This window comes from Zonotrichia leucophrys, chromosome 1, assembly GCF_028769735.1.
Source record: "Zonotrichia leucophrys gambelii isolate GWCS_2022_RI chromosome 1, RI_Zleu_2.0, whole genome shotgun sequence".
NCBI classification, from domain to species: Eukaryota; Metazoa; Chordata; class Aves; order Passeriformes; family Passerellidae; genus Zonotrichia; species Zonotrichia leucophrys.
The window spans coordinates 115,306,717-115,317,625 of record NC_088169.1 but is presented as its reverse complement, the minus strand read 5'-3'; the positions used below and the strand labels follow the sequence as shown (position 1 = coordinate 115,317,625).

Below are 10,909 nucleotides of genomic sequence, written 5' to 3'. Positions count from 1 at the left end.
TGTGCTCCCAGCCCTCCTGGGAAGTCCAAGTTTGCACAACAAGCTTTGGAGGCATCCAGTTTGCTTGACAGATCTCACAGCTGGTCCTGCACTTGGTTTTTGTCCAAACAAGTCCTGGAATGACAGGAAAGGGTTTCCAAGTTAAATACAAGAGGAGAGTGATTGGGTGCTTGATGAAATCAGTGAGGCTCTCTCTAAATGAAGGATAAGTTGTGCCTAAGGAGCAGAGATGTGTGGGCAAGGAGAGAGGCAAGGGGAACAGGAATGCCATGATCCCCAGGGACAGAGGGGATCAGTCTGTGGCCCAGGAGATGGAAGGACAGACAGACCTGCTGTGTGTCCTCCCTCTGCAGAGACCAACCCTCACACCAGCATCATTTCCCAGCTGGAAAATGGAGCAAACCTCAGCATCCAAATGTGCACAGAGCAGCTCAGGACAACACAAGGGTTCCTGTCCCATCTCCCAGGGCTGCTCCTGGGTTTTCCAGGAGAGGTGATGGTGCTGCTCCCTGAACTGCTGCCTTGGTTCTCTCCTCGTGGTGGGGACACCTCTTTGAGGAAGCCTTGGCTATCCTGGCAGCACTGCTGGCACGGACAGCACTGACATTCCAGGCTGGGGAGAAGGGAAAATGTCCCACCACAGGCAGCTTGTGTGACCTCTGTCCTCAGGGCTTTTCAAGGCCATGCTGAATAAAGCCCTGTACAACCTGAGCTGCCCCTGCCATGACCAGGAGGTTGGACTGAGACCTTCTGAGGTCCTTTCCAGCCCAGCTTATCCTGTCCTACTCTGATCCAAGGATCCCAAACACTTCAGTGATGGAGCAGCATCACAGCCTGGCTCCTGTGGCTCTGTGCCCTGAGCTGTGGGTCTCTGTCACAGACTGGGGGAGTCATGGGGCCAGCAGAAGGTCAGATCCCTTTGTTTTGGCTTCCACAAGACATTCCATGAAATCCAGTGTGTCTGGGCTCAGAACCCTCCAGCTGGTGACATTTAATGGCAGCTGTCGTTAAAACAGAACCACAGGCTCATGCAGCACCAAGAGAAGCTCACTGTCACTGGGATTTACCTTTTCTTTGGTTAGGGAACCCTCTGAGGAGGACCTTTCCCTCAGCCAAGAGCCTGCAGGTGTTTCCTGATGATTCCGAGCGTGGGGACAGCCCAAGCTGTCCCTTTCCATGAGTCAGCCGTGGGGTGTCCACAGCAAGGTTTGGAGGCACAGATGGAACCCCCAGGGCTCTGGGGGATTTTTAGAACAAACAGATCACCTGATAAGAAAACCCCAGGCAGGGATAATTTCGGGAGCAGGTATTTTCCAAGGGAAGTGGATGGAGATTTCTCTGCAGATAGATAATCACCAGGGAGAGGGATTGCCTCCAGCTCATGCAGCCGTGAGTCACTCACCTTCCTGTGGCTGCATTGGCACTCCATGGACCTCTCCCTTGTAAGGAGGCCTCTATTTTGGGATACAATGCTACAATGCTCTGCTTCTTCCCGTGTCCCTCAGGGCCAGCAGCGAGGGCTGGGGCATCCCCAGCACAATGGGGACCCTCCTCAGCACCCTGGCTCTGTGATTGCTGCCCCACCGTGGCTATGCAGCCATGGCAGCTGCTGGGAGCAGGGGGAAAAGTGGGCACAGGGTGCCCAGAGCAGCTGTGGCTGCCCCTGGATGCCTGGCAGTGCCCAGGACAGGGCTTGGAGCAGCCTGGGATGGTGGAAGGTGTCCCTGCCCATGGCAGACAGGGGATACAGGGCAGGATTGTGGCACCAGCATCCACAGGAGCTGGGGCATGAGCTCTGCACCACATCCTGGCCTCCTCAGAATAACTGAGGCTGGGAAGTCTCTGCTCCAAGCCTGACCTTCAGTGAGGTCAGGTTTTGTCTAGTACAGGTTTGGCGGCCTCCAAGGATGGAGATTTTCCTGCTCCTCCCAGCTCCTCCACCAGCCCTGCCTCTCTCAATCCATGTTCCCCAAGCTTGTTCTGCTCCCAGACTCCCTGAGCACTCCCATTCCATCGTGCAGGTGGCTACAGGAGTGATGGGGGCTGTTCAAGGAGCTCTTGAGCCTGCCCTGGCCCTGCAGGACTCCCTGGAGCGTGCAGGAGAGGATCTCCCTCAGTGGGACATGGCCTGTGCGGGACCAGCAGGCCAGAGCCAGGCCCGGGGTTAACCCTTCACATCCCTCCTCCTCCAGCTGCCAGTCACCTCCTGCTGGGTGAGGACAGCACTTGGGCCGTGTCCCTGCGACATCCTGGTGTCACCTGGTGTGCCCGGGATGCCAGTGAGGAGTGAGCAGACCCTCAGGGAGAGGTGGGATGAGGGGATGCCACAGGGGGCTGACAGAAACATGGGTAAGGCAAAGGGCTCAGCGAGATCAGAAGCAGGGTGGCCCAAGGGACAGCCTACCCCTGGGAAATGCCTTTTGTAAGGGAAAAGGGATGCTCAGGAGACAAAAGATGTTCCCACATCCTGCACTCCCGCACAGTGCTTCCTTGGTGCCGGATCCGTCTCAGCCGGGGCACGGAGCCGCTCTGTGCCAGCAAAGCTCCCCTCAGCTTTGCAGCTGTGGGGTTACCCCATCCTGCCCACCCTGCTGTGCCCCCAGGTGCTGTCCCAGGGCTGCCCAGGGCGTTCCCGGCTCCGAGGGCTCCGCGTGGTGCCGCGTTCCAGCCCGAGCCGGGCACGCCATGGCCGGCAGCCAAGCGTGGCACTGCCGGTGACTCAGAGGGCTCTGCAGCACGGCCGGCCCTGCCTGGCACTGCGGGCAGTCTGGGCATGCAGAGCAGCTAATGTGGGCAGCACAGCCTGCCTGCCAAGCCAGCAGCAGCAGCAAGGGTGGAAAATCCATGTTTTGCACGGTTTAGGTGCATCCAGGGCACGCCTGGGAGAGCTGGGGCTTGGTGCTGTGGGTTGGGTCCTGCAAATGCTGGCCAGATCATGGAATCGTGGAATGGTTTGGGTGGGAAGGGACCTCAAAGCCCATCCAGTGCCACCCCTGCCACAGCAGGGACACCTTCCACTGTCCCAGGCTGCTCCAAGCCCTGTTCAGCCTGGCCTTGGACATTCCAGGGATCCAGGGGCAGCCACAGCTGCTCTGGGCACCCTGTGCCAGGCCTGTACATCCTCACAGGGAACTATAGTAGGATTCCTAGTAAAATATGTGTATTGTGCTTGAATATCTGCATAGGCCTTGCCTTGATGAGCCCCGGTTGCTCTTGATGGGCTGCAGCTGTGATGTCCTTCATTGGGCTGCAGCTGTGGCCAGTGAAGGTAACTGGGATAAAAGGGGGTGGGCTTGGCCAGTCGGGGACAGCCTGGAAGGAGCCCTGGCTGAGAAGCAGCAACAGGCAGAAGGAGAAGTCTGTGTTGTGAAGAACTGCCCCCAAGGAATATCCCTGAGAAGGTATGGGACTTCAGAAATATGATAACAACAGGGAACAATTCCTGCCCAATATCCCGGTTAACTCTGCTCTCTGCCAGTGGGAAGCCCTTCCCTGTGTCCTGTCCCTCCAGGCCTTGTCCCTCTGCAGCTCTCCTGGAGCCCCTTTAGGCCCTGCAAGGGCTCTGAGCTCTCCCCAGAACCTTCTGCTCTCTCCTAGCCTGGCTCCAGAGCCCTTCTCCTGAGCATTTTTAAGCCACACATTCCCAGATAGCCATCTTCTCTCTGAAGGGCCAGCATAAAGCTCAACCAAGCTCATGTTTATGCCTCCAAGTGCTGGGACTTTCCAGATTTGAGATCTGCATTTGTGTGGATGGGCAAAGCAAAAGGATTAAGTATTTCATGGAGTTCAAAGCCGGCACAAATTCTTGTTTCATTTCCCCTGTGACTCAGAGATGAACACTCACTCCCTGGCATGGCTCTTGTGTTTGCCATTGTTCCCCATCAGCTGTTCCTGGGGAAAAGAAGCCTTTCCCAGGGCAGGAGCAATGCCCTCAAAGCAGGAAAAGCAATTTTGGCTGGAAAATCACAGGTCTCCATAATGGAGAGGGGCTGGTTTTATGCAGGTGATGTATAAGCCTAGCTGCCAGCTCAGCCGAGCCCATGTGAGATTATTTAGAATTATTTAGATTAAATAATCAGCAGATTCTAAATAATTCTGTGATTCTAAATAATCAGCTGATTATTTAGAATCATGGAATCATTAATGTTGGAAAAGCCCTCTAAGGTCATCGTGCCAACCATTAACCCTTACCCTCTTGTGTTCACCTCTAAGTTTTGTGCCCTAATTCAGTGCTGATAATGTGCTAGGGTTGAACAAATTCATTTTTGGGAGGGCATCATGAGGCTCTTCTCTGCCTTTTGATGAGAAATCAGCGCTGAATTTGTATTTGTGAGGGGCTTGTTGCTGCTTTCTGGTGCTCAGGCTGAAAACAGCAATCCAGGCTCATAGGAAACTCAAACCACTCAACAGATCTCCATTTTTACATTGGGATATTAAATTAGGGGATTACTTGTTGCTAAAATGCTTTGAGTGGTAATTACAGCCATAATGCTCCAGCAGAATAAAAATCTCTGGGGCCCTTTCTTATTCTCTTTCACATTTTGGGCTTTTCACCTCTCAAAGCCCCACCCTCCAAAATAACATCATTTCACTGGCACAAACAAGCATCAGAAGAGGCAAGCTGGCAGGAGTGGGGCTCATTTTTGTGCCTTTGCTCATTTACAGCAGGGATAAAGCAGTTCTGCCCTCAGGATGGAGCTCTGTGGTCACCTTGCTTCAGCAAGCAGGATGCTGCAGCCCAGGGCATCATCTCTGGGAAACAGAGAGGAATAGGAATTACATCAGCACATCGCCCCCACCACTTCTCCTTCATTCAGGAAGTTTTGGTTCCCCTTTGTGGGTGAAGATCCAGCTCTGAACCCACGTTTCTCCCACACCCACCCCCTGGAACGTGCCAGGCCACGCACAGAATGGGCAAAAAAGTGCTGAAATTGGCTTATGCCACACTGTGTCCAGTCTCACTTCCTTCCTGGCCTTGGCAGAGGATGGGTGACTCCCAGATCTGCATGGCTGGTGACCTCTAAGGCCACACATTCATCTCCTGATGTAGGACAAAACTCCTTCTGTCTGCATCAAGGAGCTCCCTCCTCATCCAGGTCCAGCCTCCTTCCAAAGGAGATTTCTCAGGAGCTTCCTCTCTGTTCCCTTTAAAGGCACCCATTGTCAGGGAAGACTTGACAGAGACACCTTTTGTTTGGGAAAAGGGAATCTGTGTAGGATTTTTACCTTTATTCTTCACCATGAATGGCACATAGAAGCTGTGCCTGGCCCTGGATCCCTGGAAGTTTCCAAGGCCAGCCAGGTTGGAGGAATTTGGTTTAGTGGAAGGGAGTGGAACTGGATGGGGTTTAAGGTCTTTTCCACAAAGCATTTTGTGATTCCATGGTTTGAGGCTGCATCCACATCCCGAGGTTTGCAATTCCCCTTGGCAGAACAATAGCAAAGCTACCAGCCCCCAAAGCTGGGAGTGTTTGAGGTTGGAAAGGGCTTTTCTTCAGCTGCTGCCCCCCTGGCTGCAGGGAGAGAGATGGAAAGGGGATTTTTGAGGCTGGCCGGGGTGAATGGAGGTGCCTGCATGAGGAAGCACCCAGAGGAACCCAGTGCCAGGGTGGAGGGGATGGCTGGTGCTGATAACCAGGGCTGGTGGGGATGTGGCACAGGGAAGGAGCCATCCCTGTCCAGCCCAGCAGCTGGGGGCTGATACAGCCCCTGTGCAGCTGAGCCCCAGGGAGAGAGGGGCTCTGATAAGGGCAGGGAGCAGCCAGGGACTCCATCTCCATCCTCCTCCCGCCCTGGAGCTCAGCCAGCTCTTCCCACAGCATTCCTGACCCACACACAGCTGCTCTGGATGTGCCCTGTCCTTGCTGACATCCTGCATGGGTGCAGAAAGCAATCCAGCAATCCCTTTCCCTCCCCACCTTTTCTCCCAGCCACACAAGAGCCTTGAGCCCTGTGAAACTCCTGGTCCCCAAAGCTGCTCTCAGACACATCTTTGTGGAAAATGAACTCCCTTCAGGTGCTTGTTCACTCTCTGTCCAAGGCAGACTTTTTCTCAGCTGCCCTGGAGGGATCACAGAATCACAAAATGGGTCATGCTGGAAGAGACCTCAGAAATATAAAATTTCTAAGGTTGGGAAGGACCTGCTAGACCACAAGTCCAGCCATTACCCAGCACCACATTTTCACCTTTAAACCACATCCCCAAGTGCCACATCTACACATCTCTGAACACTTCCAGGGATCCAGGGGCAGCCACAGCTTCTCTGGGCACTCTGTGCCAGGGTCTCACCACCCTCACAGGGAGGAATTCCTGCCCAAAATCCCATCTATCCCTGTCCTCTGGCAATGGGAAACAATCCCCTCATGTCCCATCACTACAAATCTTGTCCAAAGTCCCTCTGGAGCACCCTTGGAGCCCCTTTAGGCACTGGAACAAGCTCTCAAGTGTCCCTGGAGCCTTCTCCTCTCCAGGCTGGAGATTGAGGAGACCTTATAGGAGATCCAATGGAAGGACCCAGGATACTCAGCCCTCCCCATCCTGCCCTCCACACGATACCATCCACCTGCAGATAAAAATGGGAGCAGGCAGGGATGGCCCTAACTGGGGACAGATAATGCTGGGATCACAGCAATGTGCCCTGGCCAGTTTTGGGTTACACATTAACACAGAAGGGGGAGCAAAATGCTGAAGGTGACGCAGGCAGGGGATTTATAGCAGGGCTGCCCAGTGGACAGCCTCATCCTGACGTGCTCCTGGCAGCAGCAGCTGCTCTCTGGGACCTGGCACACTGAGAATTTTGGGGTCAGAGCCATCTCCAAAAGGCCAGAGCCAATTAGCAGTAGGATTTGTCAGCATGGCAAGCTTGTACTCCCAAGGAAAGTGTGGGAAATCAAATGGGGACTGTAAGAAAGATGGGGACAAACTTTAAGCAAGGCCTGTTGTGATGGTTTTAAACTAAAAGAGAGGAGATTTGGTTTAGATACCAGGTAGAAGTTTTGATAAAAAGGGTGAAGAGGTTCTGGCACAGGGTGCCCAGAGAAGCTGTGGCTGCCCCTGGATCCCTGGCAGTGCCCAAGCCAGGCTGGATGGGGCTTGGAGCAGCCTGGGACAGTGGATGGTTTTATATCAGCAGTTTTATATCATCACATCCACTTCAAAGCACCAAGAAGCCCCTGGATAGCCTTGGAAACACAGCCCCACTGGGATGGGACAGAGGGCAGACACCGAGTCCTGCTCCAGATGTGCTCACATCTGGTCACATGCAGCCAGGGAGAGAGCAGGAGAGCTGCCGGTTCCTGGAGGAAGACAAAGCCCATAAAGCTGCCAAGCGTCCCTGCTCAGAGATATTTACACTCGCAACGTGTTCTCATGGAAATTAATCCCAGGCTCACCCCTGCAGGTATGGTAAACACGGGGATGAGGAATGGGGAGAGGCCAGGGCAGCAGGGAGAGGGGAACAGAGCTGGCTGGGTGTACCAGCCTTCCCGAAATGCGGTGGAACAGGCCCTGGCAGGGTTGGCAGGGCTCCCTTCCAGCCTGGGTGGGCATCCAGCCCCCCGCAGCCATCCCGAGGGGTGCTCCCACCCCTGGAGGAGGCTGATCCATCCCCTGGGCTCCCCGACAGCTCCCTCCAGGGCTCCTCAGCCTGTTGAATGAAGCAAGCCCCATGGAGCAAGGAATTCTGTGCGTGGGGGGAAATGCATCCATCGTGCCCTGTCAAACTTATTCTCCCCCATCCATAGAACTCCTGCATGCTTTATGAATCTTGTCCTTCCCCCCCATGTGTTTTCTTTCCTCTTTCTCTTTATGTTTTAATACTTTTTAATGTTTATTTCCTGGCAAAAGGCAGTGAGCAATGCCAGTCTCTGAGCTGTCACCTGTCCCCATTCCCTGGCTGTAGGATCAGTGTGATCTGCATCCCCATGGCACCCCCACGTGGGGAAAGCCTGGAGCCTCCGGACCCAGCCTGATGTTCTCCTTTCCATGGAGGGAAGGAAGGCTGGAAACACCTCCTCAGTGCCACCATGAGCTTTGAAGGCCCTGAAGAAACACTCAGAACAGAATTGTGGATGTCAGATAATGGTAAACTCAATTTTTGGCTTTGCCTGCTCCTGGCAGTGATTTGAAACATTGTGACATTATGGTTAATTTTTCCAGATAATTTTGTCCTTTCTTTATTTTTTTAATACTTTTATTCACTTTTTCCTTTTCATTTTTTTATTCTTATCTAGATATGATCTTAGACGAATTTTCCAATAGAATTGAATTTGATTCTATGTGTGTCTCTCTCTCAATATCTCTATGTGTGTGTCTCTCCCAATCATTATATCCATTAAGCTTTTCATTACTTATACATCCATTTAAGTATAAAATAGGTTTTTATACATTTATATATTTCCACACACAACACAAAATAAATATTCCTATACAAGAGAGCTGGGGAGGGACTTTGGACAAGGGATGGAGGGACAGGACAAGGGGAAATGGCTTCCCACTGCCAGAGGAAATGGATGGGATATTGGGAAGGGATTCCTGGCTATGAGGGTGGGGAGGCCCTGGCACGGGGTGTCCAGGGATGTTGTGGATCCCTGGAAGTGTCCAAGGCTAGGTTGGACATGAGGTCTTGGAGCAGCCTGGGCTAGTGGAAAGTGTCTCTGCCCATGGGCAGGGGTGGAACAAGATATTTTTTTCAGATTCCTTCCAACTAAACCATTCTGGGATTCTAGGACATTCCTGAACATCCATATTTTCTGCAATTAAGTATCATAGATTCCTGGATTTCCCTGGAGAAAGCTCCTGTGCTGTCAGTCCCCTCCCTCCACATTCTCTACTGGTGAGCAAACCCTTCTGCCAGGAGCACTCCAATGAGCCCAGTGGGCAAAATTCACAATATCAGGGAGCAAACCTTTCTGCCAGGAGACTCCTGTGAGTCCAGTGGGCAAAATCCAGAATATCAGGGAGCAAACCCTTGTGCCAGGAGCGCTCCTGCCAGCCCAGAGGCCAAAATCCATGTGTGGAGGAGCCGCTGTGCCAAGGCCCCGGCAGCCGGAGCTGCCTCGCGCGTTAATCACGGGCCCAGTGCAGGTTCCAGCTCGCTGGATTCCGCTTGTCCTGGCAGCCAAGAACCCTCCAACACATCGTGGTTTTGTGCTTGAAAAGGTCTAAAGCCCTGCAGGGATTAAATTCAGGTGTGAAGAATGAGCAGGCAGCAGCCGCTTGGGAGCCGCGATCCAACGCGCTGCCTTCGCCTGAGGATGGGAATCAAGGGAGCTCCGTTCCCTAAGGTTCCTCTCCAAATTTTGCTTTTATGGCTAAATTCTTCTTTATTTATTGAATTTTTTTTCTTCTGGGTGAGGGAATAAGCTGCTGTTTTCAGCTGTGGGTTGTCACCATCAGCTGGAATTTGGCTCTTGGGGTTTCCAGCCTTGATGTCTCATCTCTGTTGGGGTTCCCTGAGAGGTGTGTGTTGCTCTGGGGCTGTATTCTGCACCCTCCTTCATACAAAATGAATTAAAGTGAAATAGAATGAAATGAAATAAAAATAAATGAAATTAAATGAAGCAAAAATGAAATGAAACGAGATAAAATAAAGGTCAATAAAATATAAAATAATAACTGGTCTAGTGGAAGGTGTTTCTGCCCATGGCAGGGGATGGAACTGGATGATCCTTAAGAGTCCCTTCCAACCCAAACCATTCTGCAGTTCCATGAGACTCAACTGCCTTCAGGTCCTGCAATAAGAAAGGAGAAATCAAGGGATAAAGGTTCAGCATAAGCTGAACTACAATTATGCTGTGAAAACAAGTATTTTGATAAAATATACAACACTCAGACACTTATGCTATTGACTTTTTGATAATCTTTATTTCACATCCTTTTTCTCCCCTGTTATCAGCACTGTTATTAAGATGTGGAAGAGCCATGGGCAGCTACAAGAGGCAGCTCCATCAGGATTTATCATCCCAGATGCAAAACCCTCCAGGATTCACGTCGAACCTGCAGCACTCCATGAGTCAGCCTTCAGGGAATCTGTGGTCAAACAGATAAAACATAATTATTCATGCAAGAATACAAGCAAATAGTGGGAAAACAACTGCATCATAAGGGAGGATGATACATCTGCCTGCAGGCCTGGTGCCTAAAATGCTTCTCAGTTCTGCATGCAGAAGTCTGGGCAGGATTTTTTTAAAAACCTGGGCTGGTGGAAGGTGTCCTTGCCCATGGCAGGGGGTGGAACTGGATGAGTTTTAATGGTCCCTTTCCATGATTCCATGAAGGGCTGCACATGCAGATTCCGTCCCCTTGCAGCCCTAATAGAGAGATGAAATATTTTTTCACAGCATCTGCTGCTGCACCAGGTCTCACTAATAATTTCAAATTTCCCAGGGAGAAAAGAGTTAAGACTAATTAGAAGCACTAGATAAACTAGTAGCTGGAGGGGGAAAGCAGAATTGAAGTTGCATTTCAGTTTTAAAGGTGGTTAAAGCATCTTTAAAGGCGAGGGGTCACTTTCTGGGAGCTGGAGCAAAGCAGCTCATCAATAATGAAGGAGCCGGCGATGGAGCAGCGGCAGCACCGCTGGAGCACTTGGGAAAATGCAATTATGGGAATTGCCTGATGCTCTGCAAACTGCCCCGGTAATTTGCTTAAGGGAAGCAGCCAAATGCACATTAATATTTCAAAGATTTTGTTGTAGCAGAATAAGCAAAGGCCAGGAATTTATTTCAGTGCTGGGGACAGGGGTTACAATGCCAAAAGTGCTTCTGATCAGAGGTGTTTAATTCACACCCAGCAAAACATGACAGGGCTGGGAGCATCACTTCTGCCTCGTGGGCCCTCTGCATCCGCAATGCTCAAGGGTTCAGCTTTGTTTTATTTTCCTTTGGTTAAAACCAACCCCCTGCAAAG

At 51.8% G+C, this 10,909-nt stretch overlaps 1 long non-coding RNA gene across 2 annotated transcripts; it reads left to right on the top strand.

Moving 5' to 3' along the window:
• Window positions 1-3,328: 3,328 nt before the first annotated feature.
• On the top strand, window positions 3,329-10,564 carry LOC135443604 (uncharacterized). 2 transcript variants are annotated; one of them, XR_010439080.1, is made up of 4 exons: window positions 3,329-3,401; window positions 7,267-7,400; window positions 7,902-8,083; window positions 9,897-10,563. It is a non-coding gene; the product is annotated as an uncharacterized LOC135443604 (long non-coding RNA). The 2 variants fall into 2 exon arrangements; XR_010439079.1 differs by lacking the exon at window positions 3,329-3,401 and having other exon boundaries at window positions 7,135-7,400; window positions 9,897-10,564.
• Window positions 10,565-10,909: the final 345 nt, after the last annotated feature.